A 20,768-nucleotide genomic window follows, 5' to 3' on the forward strand; every position below is an offset into this window, starting at 1 on the left:
CTGTGCTGAGCATTTGGTTAGTGAGTGGCAATGAATTTTCTGCAAATTTGTATATTCCAAAAACTATATAAACATAAAGCTTATAAACATATATACTTTCACACATTTTGGTTTTATTATCACCACAAGTTGCTGTGTATGGTTGTTAAATAAAGTGTCTTGTGTTTATGCTCAAGTAGGCTCAGTGATATGTTAATAATGATATTATGGTGTTTTCTGGGTCAAAGAGGGAAAACTCACTGTTGTATGTCTCGAAAGAAACTAATGCATTTTGTTATTGAGATTACCTAAATATTACACTTTAAAAAAAATAATAAGACTATAAATCGAGGGTATGGGGGGCCTACAAAATCTCTCAGCCCCAGGGCCTCACATTAGGTTAAGGCGGCCCTGTCTGTCAACATCCCAAAATTTCTCCAGCAAAGACCCCTTCAACTATAATGAATGGGGCATACACTGTAAAAAGTCATTCTGCAGGCTTGTAGATTTTATGAAATTGAATATGTAAACTTTATTTAATAAAATTAATTTCATGTAGTTTGTTATTTTTTTGTGTTAAAATTCTTTAAAAATGACTGGAATAAAAACAACTTATTGTTTTTGTGAAGGATTTAGCTATTCTTATTGTGTATCTGCGCATGTAGCGAATACTGAATAAATCCAACGTAATATTAATCAGCTGTTTTAAATCAAAAACCACTCCGGGTTGTATTGCAGGTCGTGAGCGCTGAGCAGACGGATTTAGGAAATATTTCTGTTATTGTGCCAACATTCAAAGTTTTGAAAGCATTTCAGTCGAGAATGTATGTTTTTTAAACAAGAATCTGCAGTAGGTTCATAAAGATATCGCCTATTTAAACATTTCCTTCGAGTTTTGTGGCGATGGGAGCTCCAGATAATCAGCCGGCGCTCCGCGCGTAAATATACCGGTCAACGTCGCCTCACCTCGGCCAGTCTCTGAAAATCTCCGCTGGCTGTGACGTCAATGTAGTGTTTAAACTGTGGATAAAATTCATTTCGGGTAAATTTAACGGGCAATCTTTAGTCTTATAAGTCTATAAGCAGGGTTTCTTTGTATAATTTGTTTGTAATTTGTAAATATTAATTACAATAAGGATTAATATGAACTGGGTTTGTACGTAACTTCAGCTTTAGGACCCAGGAGGTCGCATATCTAGGATGCATTCGTCGATTCGCATGCTGCGATTGGTGGTCCAGATGCAACTCATTTTGAGTGACAGAAAAACTGACCAATCATACTGTTCCTCTGAATGGGTGGGTTCTCTTATCACTAACTCTCATAGATATGTATCATGTATGTATCTATTATGACAAATTCTGCTCGCTCGCTCGCTTGGTTCGTGTTATAAAAATAAATGTGACTTTACTGCGGTCTTTTTCGGTTTATTTAGTTTTGTGTTAACTATATCCAAGTATTCGAATAAATTGGTAATATAAAACTATTCTTCGCTGTAAATTAATTGTGTGCTCAATTGCGACGCCCTGTGTTGAATTTTCCCGCGAGTACAGTATCATTACTGAGGGGAAATATAACATTATTCATTTAATTCCACAAAGGGTGAGTAAGATATTAAATGTATAAGTTGTCTTTTTAAAATGTTTAAGCTTTCTACATAATGTAAATTGAACATTTTATTATTATTATTAATTTCGCGACCTATTATCTAAATTGTGTGTTCATGAAGGCCTGTAACGTACTGCAGCTTCCTGCAGGCAACGTGAAACATTGCTGAGGGAGAACTTTATTCACAACAAAAGGTGAGGAATATTATTAAATGAATATATTGTACATATTATATTGTGTATATAGTGTATGTGTGTGTGTGTATATACACATGTGAGTAACATGGCTAACAAATAAATATGTGACTGTCGTGTGACAGAAAAAAATGTAGGGAAAAGATTTGCCCTAATTATAAATATAGATTATATATCTTTTCAAACATTTTTTGATATTATTTGTAATTCCAATGAGAATTTTTTTTTATCAGTTTTCAATATTATTGCACATTTCAAACATACCTAATAAGCCACAAACTCAGATGAACTCCATTGCACATATCTTCCAGTTTTCTTTAAAACATTTTAATATACAAGTTTAATGTGTGGATTATTTCAATATTCAAGCTGTATACATTTATAAAGGTTTTAAGACATATTTGCTGTTTAATGTTGCAGGATAAAGATGAAGAGGAGGGACTTGAGCAGCTTGTGATGGCTGTAATTGTAAAGAATGGATCTTCTAGGAGTGGCAGCCCAAGGGATGCTGGAATTGTTATTGAGGCCTTAAAGGTGTTCACGGGGCATGCTTTATCCTCATTGGCTTGAATCTCCAGTATCCCAGGCATCTTTTCAGGTGTTTCAGAAACTTTTCTTGGAGCTGGATTCTTCAAAGTTTATGAACTGATTACAGTACAGTAAGTCTAAACTGCTGTCTGATTTTCTGGGTGTGAATCAATGTAACAGAACACAAACATGGAACCTTGTGGACGGGAAATGTGGACAGTTTTCTTTAAAGACTGTAAAATACTTTTTGAAGTGTACACTGTTACAAATACATCATTAAAATGAGATGCTTTCCTGTTCTTTTGACTGCAATAAAATAAGAATTGATTCATCTTTGTCTGTCATTCTGAAATCAGATATAATACTCATTACTAATAAAAATATTAATGGATGATGTTAAATTAAAATAGTATAATTGAATAGTATTTATTGTATAGTGCTAGGTCTTTGTCCTGTATACCCAATATTTTGTTTAAATTTAAATTAATTTCTAATTGCAAATTGCAGATTACCTTTTTGAATGGGTTACTATTAAAGAGGTTATGGAGTGATTCTAACACAATTTTTATTTGTGGAATTTAATTAATGATATTGCTTGTAATCTGTTGCCACACTTTTATTGAGTAGATATGGCATAATATTTTTTATTGTATAGTGCTAGATCTTTGTCTAGTATACACAATATTTTTGTTTAAATTTTAATAAAACTTTTAATTGCAAATTGCAGTTTGGCTTTTTGAATATGTAAATATTAAGGAGTTATAGAGTAAATCTAAATCAATTTTGATTTGTTGAATGTAATTAATGATATTGCTTGTAATCTGTTGCCACAATTTTATTGAGTAGATGGGGCATATTATTTTTTACAGTGTAAGATTCATGGGAAAATTTAGCTCTGCACTGAAAAAAAAAATCCTTTCAATTTACGTAATTTTAATGTGTACATCGGTCCCACATGATCCGATTGTTTAAAACCAAAATAATTTTCTCAAATTAATTTTTATGTGTCAGACCAAAACATTTTAATTACTTTAAGTAGTCTAATAGAAATATGTTGACTCAAAGTGCTATTTCTCTTTACTATAACACATTTATTTTGTAATGTTTAAGTAATTTTATTATGTAAGGGGACTAGATTTTCATCTGTAATTCCAACATGCTTTTTTAATGCTTATATTATGGGATTATGTAACTCTAAAGCAATTTCATTATGTCTCTGGCACCAGAATAATCACCCATAATTATCCAAATGTTATTTATTTATTTTAAATACAAAATAAATTTGCATTGGCATAAAAAGCAAAGCGTTTTGAACAAATGTTTGGTGATATTGAGGCAAACCACTGCTTTCAGATCATCAATTCATTTAAATCACTACACGTTAATTCAATAACAGTCAATAACTATTACAACAATCAGCACATGCAGTACATACAAAGGGGCAATTTCCCAGACAGGTTGTAGATTAATCCATGACTAGGCCCTCGTTATATTAGGATATTTTTACAAAAAGTTTACAAACAAACCTACCTTACAAAAACAACACTGGAGTACATCTTTAGACAAAACAATGGCACTGATATATGGCATTGCAAAAGTCTGGGACTAGGAAAAGACCCATCTGTGAAACTGACCCAAATGTTTAAAATTGTTACTATCACAGTAGATTTAGAAGTGCTAAAGCACAAACACTGCATTCCAAAAAGACATGCAAAACAGTAAGTACTATTATTTATAAAATGGATTTACAAACTGGAAAATATCACTCCTTCAGAAAGTCAGAGCTACAGCATTTGTATAAACTGTTAATCAAAAATTCAAAAAAAAAAAAATAAAAAAACCATTACAAAAATCGACTCTGAGCAGCAAACTGTTAATGTATTAATAAGAGAAAACACTTAAAACAGATAAAAAAGTCCAAATGAGCAGCACAGTCTTTCTGATCCTTTCACTGAAAGAAACTGTTCGTTAAAGTTACGCTCAATGCAGTTTGGATTTCCTCAAAAATAAAGCGGAGATCAGGATAGCTCAGGTTTAAGGCATACATCAGCTTAAACATGATGTTGCAACACCTTCATGCCTTCCAGGACTATACAAAGATCCTCTTCTTCATCACAAGAAGCATGTTGTTTGAGAGCACAAATCCCAACATTGGTGTCTTCAAATGACCTCACTGATGCTGACTTCATCCATGCCCTGTACAAAACAAACAAATGTAGTTAAACCAACAGAAAAAAGGTTACTGTTACAATAAAAGTGTCATTGGAAATTAGTACAATGCAAACAAATATAAATGTAAGTATACAGACCCATGTGCATTGCCACAGCATGTTACAATTGGTAACAAATATATGGGTTACAAAGCAAGGCAGCTGCACTGTCCACTGCTCCAGGTGTGTGTGTGTGTGTGTGTGTGTGTGTGTGTGTGTGTTCACTACACTGGGATGAGTTAAATAAAGAGGCCACAAGTGTGTGCTACCATACCTGACAATCACAGCAAAAGTGAATTCTCTCATTTTCTCACTCTCATGTTGTTACAAATCTGTATAAATGTCTTTGTTCTGATGAACACGAAGGAAGATATTTATTTTGAGGAATGTTTGCAACCAAACTGTTCATGAGCCCCATTCACTTCCATAGTATTATATTTCCCCACTATGGAAGTGAATGGGGCTTATGATTGGTTTGGGTACAAACACTCCTCAAAATATCTTCCTTAGTGTTCATCAGAACAAAGACATTTATACAGTTTTGTAACAACATGATAGGGAGTAAGTGATGAGAATTTTTTTTGGGTGAACTACCCCTTTAAATCTTCCCAGGTGTTTTAATGACCCTTGTGCCAAAAGATGTAACTAAAACATACTAAACGTTCTGTACTTCCAACAAGGTTTACACATTTTTATGTCTATGAATCTATATTACTTACTTCTGTCATTTGATCATTAATTGTTTGAAGTCTTTTTGCTAGCTGTCCTCCTTTCTGATAGAAGAGTTTCATTTTGGATTGGAGGTCCAGGTGACACAGGAACATAAGACAGTAGTGATTCTTTTAAATTCAGCATTTATCTGAAAACAGATTAACCAACCATTGTATATTTGAGTACTGCGAGTCAAAGAATAATACATGTATATTAGTTACAAAAATAAGATTTAGCTCCTAACAGCAGTAAAACAGTGATAGGAATGACTTACCAATGCTTTTGAGTGTGTGCAAGGATGATGGACCTATAAGAGGAAATATTCAGAGGTGAAATCAAACATAACATCAAATGATGAAGGTCACACATACACAGAGCAATAATGAAATAAGTATTATATCTGTCATAGGACGCAATGTTGGACAAAATTTGATCTTAAAACAACAAGGTTCTCTTCTGAAAACGTCAGCTCAAGGTGTGGCCACTTCAAAGCGATTTTTTTTTCAGTTAATATACCAGACGTCACGCGAGACATTTCAAAAAGCTTTTTCTAATAAAATCAAATGTTGCTCGTGGCGTTGCGAAGTCATGAATAACTGACGCGGGTCTGATAATCTGATTAATTAAGCAGACAGTTTGTTTAATACCCAATGTCATTATTACTGTAGTCAATTGATATCATCTGGTAAATTACTTACATGGATAACGTTAACGTACGTTACTCTGGACAGAATAACGTTTGGTTAGCGTTTTATTTGTCCTGAACCGTTTCCATAGAACAGCTGAGTAAAAAGTGCCTCAAAAGTCAACTCAAAGCTGACAGTTTTCAACTCGGATAAAACTACCAAACGTGAAATAACCTTTATACAGCTGACATTTTTAAAACGCTGTTTTTCTTTATGAGCCTTACACTTACTTGCTGACTGACTGACTGTAATGTTAACTTACTCCACCAAACTCCTCCAAACTAATTTTTACTACAAGTCATTGCAATGACTACATATTGTAAAAAAAACTGTCTATCTAGCAGGGCTCTCAAGTTTTATCAAAAGTTTGGAGTGAGATTTCATCTGTTAGGGGAGGAGCCACTTAAATATTTGCAGCAGCGACCCCTCGGCCCCAACCAATTCTCTCAGGTTTTTGGTAGCAGTTAAATTTAATATATTGTTTATAATTGATTAGCACAAATAGAAATTATAACAGTTGGGAAATCTAATTAAAGACAAAGTCATAGAAATTAAATGCATTGTTTTATTTCAAAAATACAAATATATAAAAAATTGCCCCAAATGAGCCAACTGAACAGCAACATTGCAGAACTTGCCCTGAGCATACTTACAATACAAGGTGTGTTTGTGTGACATCTTTTAAACAGATAAATGCAATGATTAATGTATACATTGGCAGGATATAAACATTACTAAAATAAAAGCCAGAGTATAGCTGAATAGCTAAAAAGAGTATGAATAAAGTATAATTTGAAAATAATGAAATAAATGAAAATGAAATATCTTGTCCTTTCCATTCCCAGGTGAAAAAAATACTATAGTAATTTATAGTAAATACTATAGTGTTTTTGACCCATACTATAGTAATGTACTTGAATTAATTTGTTGTGGTAATTCTATAGTTGCTGTGATAACATAACAACTATAGTAATATAAACGTATTACTTTATCCAATACTGTACTACATTGTCTACAACTATAGGGTATAATATACTAGAATATACACTACAGATTACTGTAGTATAAACTAAAGAATACTAACGTTAGAGTATTTATTACAGTTTATCAGTTCACTATAGTTAATACAGAGTATGCTGTAGCAATCATTAACAAAGTGTTGTAAATACTATAATATACTAAAATTTACTATACTATTAGTATGGTTCAAAAACACTATAGTATTTCCTATAACATTTTTCACCTGGGATTGTTTCAGGTAGCCTCTAGTGTTTAGTACTTTCCTAAAGTTAAAGCTAATTCTGATTGCAAAGCAGTTCGATTTTTTTAATCAATAATAATTTACCTCGGCTATATTTCCCAACAACAGTTTTTATTATCTTTGATCACATTTTTGTGATGTCATCCAAGAATCGTAAAATCAAATTGCTATAAAAAAGAATGCGTTACCTACCGCTTTCATCGGATTCTTCTCTTCCAACTGCCACTTCGTCTGTGTGACGTGAGAATCTATGTTGCCTAGTAACGAATGTGCTTGCAGCAGGATCACGAAATTTACCCAGAAACAACAAATTCTGATTTCTGATTGGCTGGTAGGTGACAATTATATCAGGATGTCTAGTGTGACCGTGTCCGCGGCTCGACAGATATGCACTCGGCAGAGAACTTCTCTCCTGTGCCTCGTTCATTAATTGTATAAAGTGGGAAAAGTTTTCTTATTTTTTCAGCGTGAGAAATACAAGGTGTGGCGTGTGAGCGTGTGAACTTACTGAAATGCGTGAGTCTCACGGTGAATGCGTGAGACTTGAGAGCCCTGATCTAGTGAAGATATATCACGTATAAAGTGAACATAAATAAATAATAGAACTTACTTTAATAACGTGGTGTCCGTCTGAGAGAGTTCTTCTGACTGACTGCTGCTGAGTCTTCATTTTGGCGCCCAAAACAAACGTTGTTTATTCTTCTTTTATGGCAGTTGACGTCCTTCTCATTGAGCTATACTGCCCCTGCTGCTCAGGAGGTGCCGTTTGTGTGCAAACTTAATTTTATTGCTTTAACTATTCAATTCAATCAATTTTAATCAATGTGAGAATAATGTGTTCATTTTACATTCAAACAAAACATTTTCATCCTAATCACTTAAATTATGTTTACACAAGGAATATAAATATTTTGTTTTGCATATACATGTTTATTTTATTTAAATTCAAAGACCCACCAAGTCCATTTTTTTCAGTGTGTAAAACCTTTCACACAATTTTAACTATTTTAATATAATATCTAAGATCCACACCTGAATGATGAACTGAAAGCTTGAGTTAGAAAGTATCCTTGTTTTTTTTTCTTCTTCTTTTGGTACCTTCAACTGCATGATTTGATTTCCACAGCAGACATCCTTAAAGGGATAGTTCGCTTTAAAATGAAAATTCTGTCATCATTTACTCATCTTCATGTTCTTCTAAACCTGTATGAATTTCTTTTTTCTGATGAACACAAAAGAAGATATTTTGAGAAATGATGGTAAACACACAGCCGATAATGACCATTGACTTCCATAGTAGGAAAAAAATATTTTGAAAGTGTTGTGATATATGATGAAGAAAATATTTTGATAAATGATGGTACTGTAAGCGCACAGTTGACAGTACCCATTAAATTCCATCATATTTTTTTATTCTTACTATGGAAGTCAATGGTCACTATCTGCTATGTGTTTACCATCATTTCTCAAAATATCTTCTTTTGTGTTTATTAGAAAAAAGAAATCCATACAGGTTTAAAACAACATGAGGATGAGTAAATAATGACAGAATTTTCATTTTAAAATGAACTATCCCTTTAAGAAACACATCTTATTGTTGACATGTTTTTGACATTAGAAGATATTGAACAGATTTCAAAAGCCTTACATTGTGTCTTGAAATATAGAGGATTTCTTTGGACTCAAAGTGACCCACTCTTCTTCATTAGACCCATCAGCTCAGCACTGTGGAGAGAATGTGATCTGTCAATCATTGTATGTGCCCGCCTACTTTTAATTCTAAGCAGCACATCCACTATAGCTCTTGACAAAAACCTAAAAAGTTTTACAAAACAAACACAACAGTGTATGATATTAAAGATATTGTTTCTACACACCAAAGACTGGTCTTATTTTTTATTATTATTCTTTTGTAAAATTGTACGTCACATATGTGTAAACCCTGTCGTTGATTGTTACTCAACACTATTCTGTATTTGGGGAATGAGAGGCTCTTTTGTTTTTCTTAGTAGTTAAGTAGTTAAAGTTTGCGTTAGGAAAACGTCAACCTGTCACATCTTTGAATTTCTTCTTGGGCTCTACGACACGAACAGGAAGCAGTGCCCGAGGCAAGTGTCTTTGGCAAAAAGATCATCTATATTTATGAATGAAATCGCTCGCCAAGTGAACGGTTGTGAACTCAAAACAAACTCCTCAAAGTGTTGCCTCAGGGTAGAAAAAATGAATGGTCTTGGCTTCATCTTGACCTGAAACCCAAATGATAAATGAGCTTTTATACTCACAGCTTATAGTAGGAATAAACTATCCATATATGGCTCACCATTCAATTTTAATGGAATGGAAAAAAATCTTAAACCGGATTCAGTTGGCTTGCTCTGATGTGCTAGTGGCTAAAACTTCTTTAGATCCAGATAAGATTAGCCAAACATTATGCTGGCTATAATTTTCCAGTGCCTGTACTTGAAATATAACAAATCAAATTCAACTGGGTTTATGCACCCATCAATAAACATATCTGAATCAATGGACAGGTGATGTCATGTTGTACAGTACAGGGTTGAATATCATATCTTTCCCTTTCATACACACATGCATAAACCAGATTCCCACTCACCTGATGCTTCTTGAATTTATTTCAGCTGCAATCGACCAGACTTGACTTTCCCAGTGCAGTTTAGTCTTCAAGGAAGGTCACATGCTAGCATCCTCCTCTCCGCAGAGCAAGATATCTGCTGTATTTGTTCCTACAGTGTATCAAGGTCAAGGTCAAAGTTTATTTCTAAAGCACATTTACAAGCAGACACCACTGCCCCAAAGTGCTGTACAAGTATAAAATACAGTAAAAGCACAAGATACAAATATTCCAACAATATTAAAAAACCAAAAAAAAAAAAAAATGTCACTGCTCAGTCATGATTCGAAAGCCAATGCAAACAAGTGGGTTTTTAACAATGATTTAAAACATTCCACAGAGGTAGCTGCTCTAATATAAGGAGGGAGCGAATTCCAAAGTGTTGGACCTGCTATTGAGAAAGCTCTGTCTCCTCTTGTTTTTCGTCTGGACCTTGGACAGTCTAAAGACAGCTGGCCAGTAGACCTCAGAGTCCTACTTGGAGTATGCAAAGTAAGCATGTCAGATAAATATAAAGGTGCCAATCCGTTTAAAGATTTATAAACAAACAATAAAATCTTAAAATGGATTCTAAAAACAACAGGCAACCAATGTAGAGTCGACAATATAGGGGTTATGTGTTCATTTCGCTTTTTACCTGTCAAAAGACGTGCCGCTGCATTTTGGACTAATTGTAAACGGCGGATCGAGCCCTGATCAAGACCATAGTATAATGAATTGCAATAGTCTAGACCAGAGGTCTTCAACGTTTTTTGGGTCGGGGACCCCTTAGATGAGAGAGGCATGGAGCAGGGACCCCCTAATACTAAATGTGTAAAACAGAGATATTTAAGTAAGCAGTAAGGTACGAGAGGCTGCCTTTTCGTATTAGGCACAACGCAAAGTGAAGTAAAGTACAACTGATGACCAATCAGAATCAAGGACTGAAACTATTTTATAAATAGAAACAAACCATATTGTCACACAGCCATACTATATTAACATGCATAATTTTTTTTGTTAAAGTAGATTTAGTTTTTATATTAATATAATAATAATAATAATATAATATTATTTAAAGGTATTTGCAGTGTAATATATTTTCATTTTACTGTGAATTGGACAAGGGCTTTCAGTTTATAAAGAGGACTGATCATGGTGAATGGCACAAAGACTGTCTATTCTGGTGGGGATAGAGGTTGTGCTACTTTATAATTCAGAGGTCTGTTGCTTTTCTCGTGTATCATCATTGTCACGAGTTTGAGTAACGCAGGTTTATTTTCTGCATAGCTTCATAACAGACTCAGGAGAACAACATGCATTGAGTCCGCGCGCATCTCTTTGGGGCAACTTTTTAAGAGGCGGACTTCAACCTGACTATGAATCTTGCACAAAGAACCATGACGGCGCGCGTTTCATTCGTTTTTAAATGCGAGCGATAGTTTTGTCACAGTTTAAAATGCCGACGCGGTGTGGTGTCATTTGCCTGTTGAATTAGCGCTTTAAAACTGAACCGCGTGAAACAGCCGTCCAAGTTCAGAAATATAGATGAAACAACATGTCGCACTGATTCTAAAAATGACATTCTGAAAGAAAGACACACATAAGATTTACCTGTTTTATGATGACTTTTCTGTCGCTATTGCTGCTTCCTGAGTGGACATTTATAATCTATATTTTATTTTGGTCCGCTGTCTAAACTGAACGCGCGCCTTCAAACCTATGCGGCCACGCACGTGCACAACTTAAAGGGGACATGTAACATTTTGTACATATATTTTATGTTTTAAGCAAAAAATTGCTTGTCGTTAAACATCATTTGGCAGTTCCGTCACGGACCCCCTGGGGGCCGCGGACCCCCGGTTGAAGACCCATGGTCTAGACGATCTGTAATCAGAGCATGCACAACTTTTTCCAGTTGGCTATGTGGCAGATAGGGTTTGACCTTCCTAAGAAGTCTAAGTTGAAAAAAGCTTGATTTTACCACAGAACTAATTTGCCTGTCAAGTTTAAAAGTGCTATCAATTAAAACGCCAAGGCTTTTTAAATAAGAACAGCAGTCTGAAAATGTTGGGCCAAAAGCATCCAAGCCTGAGATATCTGCATCTCCAAAAATTATAACTTCAGTTTTGTCATTGTTTAAATTCAGAAAGTTCAGTGACATCCAATCCTTTACTTCACCCAAACAATTTCTCATTACTTCGACTGAGTTGGTTTTAGTGTTCAACGGTAAGTAAATTTGGACGTCATCCGCAAAACAATGATAAGAAATGTTGTATTTTTGGAAAATAGATCCCAAAGGTAACATATACAATGAAAATAAAACTGGGCCCAAAATTGATCCTTGAGGGACCCCGCTAGTAATTGGGGCGCTTTTTGAATTGAAAGGTCCAAGGTTCACTGTAAAAGACCTCTCTGACAGATATGACCGAAACCAATTCAAAACAGTACCTTTAATGCCAACACAAGACTCAAGTCTGGACAATAGAATCTTGTGGTCAACAGTATCAAACGCTGCAGTCAAATCTAAAAGTACCAGTACAGCAGATCTACCAGCATCCGAAATTAGCAGAAGATCATTAAAAACTTTTAAAAGTGCAGTTTCAGTCTATATGGGGAGGCTGCAGACCTGGAGCCGGTAGATCAACGCCCCTGGCAGTTTTACGCCCCTGGCAGTTTTGCGTCCCTGTTGCTCCTCGTGCGTTCAGGATTATATTTATTTATAAACTGTTTTTATATACAAGAGACTGGCTGATATGATGTTGTGATTTTATATTAAGTTACATTTAGATTTTAACCATATTTAGGCCATTAGACATAAAGTACTGTGTAATTATATGGATCCTAAATGCTGTACAATTCACAATAGGTCGTCATACAGCTACAAAACATGTCCTACATAGCATTTTATGAAGACAAACACAATGTAACTTTTCTAAAATTCCAAGGATCATTTAAAAGAAAGAGACAATATTGTGGTTCACAAAATTTTTAATTAATACCATGACTTGGTTATTTCTTAATGACTCCTGTAGATGACTCTCCTATGGTTTGCCACTCTTCTTTTTGTTTTGTTTTTATCCTGCTATCAAAGTGCTCTCGCTCACTAATAAAAAAATAAATAAAGCAAAGGTTGAATAGTGTTAGAAATAATGGTTACTTATAATTAATGGCAGTATATCGCATCAATCATTTATAAATAATAAATGTATCATTATAATACAATCAACAACAATAACATTATCAGATTTTTTAACATACCTTAATTCGTATCGCTTCAAGAAGGTCTGCTGCTATCATACGGTCTGCTGTTTTGATATATGACTAGGCTCATATACTAATATACAGCCTCCCCCTGCTGGACGCACGAGGAACAACAGGGGCGTAAAACTGTCAGGGGCGTAGATCTACCGGCTCCATGTCTGCAGCCTCCCCCTACTCGTTTCAGTACTGTGGCCGGATTTAAAACCAGACTGGAATTTGTCACAGATTTTGTTTAAACTTAGGTGTGATTGTAGTTGGGCATATACCACTTTTTCTAAAACTTTGGATAGAAAAGGGAGCTTAGAAACAGGCCTATAATTAGACAAAACGGAGGGGTCTAAGTTGTGTTTCTTCAGTAAGGGTTGTACAATGGCCTTTTTAAAAGCCATTGGAACATATCCGGCTGATAGGGACATATTTATCAGACTTAAAACAAAAGGCCGAATTGTCTCAAAAACATCTTTAAATAGTTTAGCTGGAAGACTATCCAAAGAGCAAACGGAATATCTTAAACCTTGAACCGTCTTGGATAAATCGGTAATAGATACTGGTACAAAATCTTCAAAGATTACATAGTGATATAATGCTTGGATCAGGCACAACATGATGGGTTGCAGTTCGGATATTGGACACTTTATCAATGAAAAATTTACAAAATCTGTCACACAAAAGAGCGCAAGGGACAATACCAGCCTGATCTGGAGGATTAATTAACCTATTTAAAACATTAAAAAGTATATAAGGTTTGTGGCTATTATTCTGTATCAGATTTGATATATACAGAGATTTTGCGGCTCTAACAGCGTCCTGGTAGTCAGACAGACTCTCTCTTAAAATTCCCAAGGACACAGTCAGATTGTCTTTTTTCCATTTTCTCTCCGCACGTCGACAATCCCTTCTGAGAGCACGGGTAGTATCATTGCACCATGGCTCTCTCTTTTGGTTGGAATTCTTTCGAATAAATGGTGCTATTTGGTCGAGAGTTTCCGTGCACATAGAGTCAAATGAAAAGACCATCTCATCAATATCCAAAGTTGAAAAGGACACGTCCAAGCTCGTAAATGAGCTGGAGACTCGGAGACATTGTGGTGTGTGATCCACTGTGCAGCATTGATTAGTTATTATACTTCTTCAGGCATTACACACACTTCCCCTTCCTTTCTTCATTTCCCTCTTCACTTCTTCATATCTCTCATCCAGTGCAGATCTGTTTTGACAGGCAGAGATTTTATGACTCAATACAAAATACTATGTATTTGTCTTGATTTTGAGATTGTGTTGAAAAGTTCAGAAGTTTCTAAATTTTAAAATTGTAAACCTTAAAGGGGACATATCATGAAAATCTGAATTTTTCCATGTTTAAGTGCTATAATTGGGTCCCCAGTGCTTGTATCAACCTAGAAAATGTGAAAAAGATAAACCATGTAACTTAGTTTTGGTAAACCATTCTCTGCAAGCATGTGGAAAAAATAGGTCATTGAAATTTGGCTCCCCCTGTGATGTCAGAAGGGGATAATACTGCCCCTTAATCTAATCAAAACTAATCTAACTACAGCACTGCCATTTAGTCCAGAGATCAGCTCATTTGCATTTTAAAGGACACATCAAAAAAATCGCACATTTTTGCTCACACCTACAAAGTGGCAATTTGAACGTGTTATAATAAATTATCTATATGGTATTTTGAGCTAAAACTTTTGTGAAATGTCCCCTTTAACTACGATGTGTTAACTACTGTAAAAAAAATTCAGTAGAAATTACAGTGTTATTGCAGCTGAGTTGCCAGTAACTTACTGTAGATTTAAATGCATGTTATTTACTGGGCAAGAGTTTGTTCAAAATTAAATAAACATTAAACATTAACAAGTCTTTGTCTTTACAGAGAGTTAAACTAAAATAACAGCACCAAGCAAAACAACAAAATCTGAAGCAAAAAACAGTAAAAGGTTGATAATTATATCTGGTTCCCAGAATGCTTTGCATGAGGCTGTTAATGTATTTTATTCTGTAAAGATAAAGACTTTTTATATTGTAAAGACTATTTAATATGTATTTAACTTTGAAAAAAACGGCTGCCAGTAAATAACATAAATTTAAATCTACAGTAAGTTACTGGCAACTAGCTGCAAGTAATGCTACGTTCAGACTAGCCGTGGTAGAGGCGTCAAGTGTGAGTGATATCAATGTTAAAGGACAAGTTTGGTATTTTACACTTAAAGCCCTGTTTTCAGATTGTTTATGATGAAATAGAACGGTTTTGACTGAAATTTGGACATATGATGCTGGCCCGAGAATTTTCGGGTGTTTGTTCTATCACCTCCCACCTCTATAATGGCTGTAGGTGCACAGGAAAAATCCTTCCTAAAATGCATTAAACTTTCGTTTACAAAGACGTGAAACTCACCGGGTGGTCAGGGGTGTTCACTGGTGTGCTCGCACGGAAATCGCTGCGAGAGATGCTTTCCAACAGGTTTTATCGTAGTTTTGTCCAAATCCTTTGACTTGTATTAGATGTGCTGTGAGGTAAGGTATTACTTCGCGCCGGGAACCTTGTTTGTATTCTTGCAATTGGCAAAGGCGGATTATCGCCACCAACTGGGCTGGAGTGTCTATTATTCAAGCCCTCAGCGGAAGAATATACGGCTTTGGAAAAATAGGTCCACAAGTTAACAATGAATGCTAAAACACCCAACCTGGTCTCATGGGAAATACGTACCTCTGTACACTTTTTTGCAGGACCACAAATATGTACTAACAGGTACGTATTGCTACAGTTTTGAAAAATAAACGTCCACTGGGGTCGCTAAAGAGAAGAACTCCATGTGACATAATTAGGAGTTGCATTACATTACATCGCGAGATTTAACAACGCATGTTGGTAAGTTAAGTCTCTTTAATTTGATATAAAGTTTATTACTCTATATAAATCAGGTTAAACGTGTTCAATTCAATCGCTGTTTTATATCTGTCAGTTCTGCTTAGGTTTCTTGTATCTCAAAATGATTTTAAATCAGCAAATCGTAACTAAAGCGATTAAATGCCATCTTCAGCTTTTACGTGACGTGATGCAGATTCGACCAGTTTATAATAGTCATATTAGGATAAAGGTAACGCGATACGCGTCGAGTTTACCATGCTTTACCACGGTAACAGTATATTTCGGCTACTGCGTGCTAAAATCCGATTCGCGTCGAATTTACCATGCTTTACCACGGTAACAGTTTCGGCTACTGCGTGCTAAAATCCGATTCGCGTCGAATTTACCATGCTTTACCACGGTAACAGTATATTTCGGCTACTGCGTGCTTAAACCCGATTCGCGTCGAATTTACCATGCTTTACCACGGTAACAGTTTCGGCTACTGCGTGCTAAAATCCGATTCGCGTCGAATTTACCATGCTTTACCACGGTAACAGTATATTTCGGCTACTGCGTGCTAAAATCCGATTCGCGTCGAATTTACCATGCTTTACCACGGTAACAGTGTATACTCTCATCTCAGGGCCCCCCCTCCCGGAATGTTTTGGATGTCTTCATGTATAACACCTCCCTTGCGAAAACTAACCATGGTTTTATTGTGGTAAAAGTGTAGTAACCATGTTTTTTTGTGTATTGATTACTATGAGCAAAACCATGGTTTTACTACAATAAGCATGGTTAAACTATGGTTTTTGAAAACCATGGTAACTACAAAACAACCATGGTTTTGACAAACACCTGATTCCACTCATCAGTCTTGTTCCAGAATGTTTAAAACGTTCCTTAATTAACACACTAACAAGCTAATGAACTGAATCAGCCCTTACAAAATTTAACCATGGTTTTATTCCAATTAAAAAAAAAAACATGGTTACTGTAACTACAATAAGCATGGTTAAACTATGGTTTTTGAAAACCATAGTTAAACCATGGTTATTGTAGTTACTGCAGTAACCATGTTGGTTTTTTTTTTTCTTTTGTAGTAAAAACCATGGTTAAATTTTGTAAGGGCTGATTCAGTTCATTAGCTTGTTAGTGTGTTAATTAAGGAACGTTTTAAACATTCTGGAACAAGACTAATGAGTGGAATCAGGTGTTTCATATAAGGAGACATTTAAAACATTTTGGGAGGGGGACCTTGAGGACTGAAGTTGGGAACCACTGAGCTAAAGGATTATTAGGAACACCTGTTCAATTTCTCATTTATGCAGTTATCTAATCAACCAATCACATGGCAGTTGCTTCAATGCATTTAGGGGTGTGGTCCTGGTCAAGACAATCTCCTGAACTCCAAACTGAATGTCAGAATGGGAAAGAAAGGTATGGCGTTTAATCAGACCCAGCACACACAAAAACCACGCGCGAGTGAGAGATACGAGCACGCGAACACTATTCGAGCGCTAAAAAGCAGAACACAATTGTGTAAAGCATCCTTGCGAGAGCGCACCTCCGCTCAGCACGCACAAATGCAGTCACGCGAGCAAGGGCTTGGATGAGCTTTTGCACGACTCTGGCTCTCTCTGTGCTCTCGCGGCTGTACCACACACGCTCGCTCGATCAATATGACTTTTGGGTCTTTGGGGGCGGGACATTGACTGGTGTCTTCGTGCCTGTGATTGGTTGGTTGATTTGATCAGTGATTCGTTCTCAGATCTTCTGTTCTCAATTCGTATCCAGTCAATCTAGGTAGAGAAGACACGTTTTAATAGGACCATTATGTCGGAGCACGTCCTTTTAAAACATTGTCTTGTTTGATCCATGCAATAGGCTGCAAACCAAACAATAATGCCAATTTTATTATATATTTTGTTTACTGTTTATCATCCTGCAATATATACTATAGGCTACATATTGACATTGTCAGGTTACAGAGTTGGTTCAGACTTAGCATTAGCAAACTTTAGTATAGTCCTGTACAATATAATATATATATATATATATATATATATATATATATATATATATATATATATATATATATATATATATATATATATATATATATATATATATATATATATATATATATATATATATATATATATATATATATATATATATATACTCTGTTGTTGTATTTGAGTTTCATTTCATTTGCCATAATATGGTTGTTAAATTATCTACATATTAAACAACAAACAAAATACATACCTTAAAAAGGGGCATATTGTTTTATGTTTGCATGGTTTAAACAAGACTAATGTTTTAACATAGATTACCTACTCTGACATAATGATCATATTAAAACATGTTTTCTCTACCTAGATTGACTGGAGATGGATTATGGACCAAGAGATCATGCATGTCACTAATCAAATCAAACAACCAATCACAGATGCAGAGACATCAGTCAATGTCCCGCCCCCAAAGTCGCAAAAGTAATCGCGAGCGAGCGCGTGTGGTGCAGCTGTGAGACCATGGAGAGAGTCGAGCAGGTGCTCGTCCGGGCCCTTGCTCGCGTGGCTGCATTTGTGCGCGCTGGGCGGAGGGGCGCTCTCGCGAGGATGCTTTTTCCGCGTGCGAATAGTTTTCTGCGCCATGTGTCTCTCCCTCGCGCGTGGTTTTTGTGCGTGCGACTTTTGGGTCTGATTAAACGCCATAGAAAGGTTTTAAGGATTTAAGCAATTTTGAGTGTGGTATGGACTGATTCAACCTGACAGAAGAGCAACTGTGACTGAAATAACCACTCGTTACAACCGAGGTATGCCGCAAAGCATTTGAGAAGCCACAACACGCACACCCTCGAGGTGGATGGGCTACAACAGCAGTAGACCCCACCGGGTACTACTTATCTCCACTACAAATAGGAAAAAGAGGCTACAATTTGCAAGAGCTCACCAAAATTGTTGAAAAATGTTGCCTGGTCTGATGAGTCTCTGTTGAGACATTCAGATGGTTGAGTCAGAATTTGGCTTAAAAAGAATGAGAACATGAATACATTATGCCTTGTTACCACTGTGCAGGCTGGTCGTGTAATGGTGTGGGGGATGTTTCCTTTGACCCTAGTGACAATTGGACATCGTTTAAATGCCACTGCCTACCTGAGCATTGTTTCTGACCATGTCCATCCCTTTATGACCACCATGTACTCATCCTCTGATGGCTACTTCCAGCAGGATAATGCACCATGTCACAAAGCTTAAATCATTTCAAATTGGTTTCTTGAACATGACAATGAGTTCACTGTACTAAAATGGCCCCCACAGTAACCAGATCTCAACCCAATAGAGCATCTTTGGGATGTGGTGGAACGGGAGCTTCGTGCCCTGGATGTGCATCCCACAAATCTCCATCAACTGCAAGATGCTATCCTATCAATATGGGTTAACATTTTTAAAGAATGCTTTCAGCACCTTGTTGAATCAATGCCACGTAGTATTAAGGCAGTTCTGAAGGCAAAAGAGGGTCAAACACAGTATAAGTATGGTGTTCCTAATCCTTTAGGTGGGTGTATTTACTGCGATGTTTGAAGTTAAAGCCTGATAAGCATTGCATTTACCATGCGTTTACCACAGTAACTGTAGATTTAGTGTGTTATTTTTAGTTAAAGCCTAGAAAACACAACCTGTATCGTGCTGCTACCATAGTAAAGTTATTTCTGTTGTGGTACATGTGCTTAATGCATAGTACCAAACCCTTTTTTTAGTAAACACAAACCTTACAATGGTAGGTCTACTGTGGTATATGGTACAGTAAGCATTGCATATATGCTTTTAGCACAGTAACTGTACTAATGTGTTGTATTCAGTTAAAGCACAGTAACACAAACCATTGCCATGGTTTAAACACAGTCACTGTAGTTTAGCCTTTTAATTTGTAATAAAAGCAGCGCTATCACAACACTTACCTATCTTTTAATACCTTTCATGTCCAATCATTGTTTTTGTCTTGCAGTTACTCCATATCAGTCATTTGATGGACAGTGGGCAACCAAATAAAAAAGATGGCAATTTCTGCAAAATGATTAATTCTATAGACTTGCTGGTAAGTTTCATTTATTTCAATATTAATAAATAGATACTCATATTTGCACTACATACTTATATTTGTTTTCTTATTATGTTTGTTTGACTGGATACTCTGGTTTAGTCTATTTTGTTTTCTCTTCCCAGCTCCACAAGTTGGAAATACTTGGTGTCTTACCAATGTTATTTATAACTTTGCAGAGAATCCTGCACCACTCTACCAAAATTTAAGGTAAAAAACGTATTCAGAGCCATCTTTTAATACCTATCATGCGACTATATGAGGCTGTTTTTGGAGGTTGGCCAATGTATTTATACATTTGACCACCTATTAACTTGTTTACCTACATGTTTGCCCTTGACCCTCCAGAAAATGTTGGTTGTATGATGTTTTAGTAATTGTTTATTAATTATATGGTTTAACTCATGGCAATGTGGGCGTCATAACTCAATGTAACACTAATTTGACTTTTTCATTATACACTATTTTTTTAATTGATATGTCTAATGGTTCTCTGCAATTTTCTACAGGTTGCCCCTCTAGAGTCAGTTGCCCCACCACTATGGTCAGAGACCCCACCGCTGCAGCCGAAGACCCCGCCTCTCCAGTCAGCGACCCCACCACTGTGGCCAGAGACCCTTCCATTACCGTCATAGGCCCCACCACTACAATCAACCACCCTGTCACTACAGTCAGCGTTTCCGCAACTGTGGCCAGAGAGTCCACCACTACCATCAGAGGCCCTGCGACTACTGTCAGCAACCCCGCAACT

At 36.0% G+C, this 20,768-nt stretch overlaps 1 long non-coding RNA gene across 1 annotated transcript; it reads right to left on the reverse strand.

Annotated features, from left to right (window-relative positions):
• Nucleotides 1-5,307: 5,307 nt before the first annotated feature.
• Nucleotides 5,308-8,148, reverse strand: LOC141361637 (uncharacterized). Its single transcript, XR_012367790.1, has 3 exons — nucleotides 7,786-8,148; nucleotides 5,503-5,535; nucleotides 5,308-5,376 (listed from the first exon to the last, which is right to left on the reverse strand). It is a non-coding gene; the product is annotated as an uncharacterized lncRNA (long non-coding RNA).
• Between the last annotated feature and the right edge of the window lie 12,620 nt (nucleotides 8,149-20,768).

The sequence above is a fragment of the Misgurnus anguillicaudatus genome, chromosome 24, assembly GCF_027580225.2.
Source record: "Misgurnus anguillicaudatus chromosome 24, ASM2758022v2, whole genome shotgun sequence".
Taxonomy (NCBI): Eukaryota; Metazoa; Chordata; class Actinopteri; order Cypriniformes; family Cobitidae; genus Misgurnus; species Misgurnus anguillicaudatus.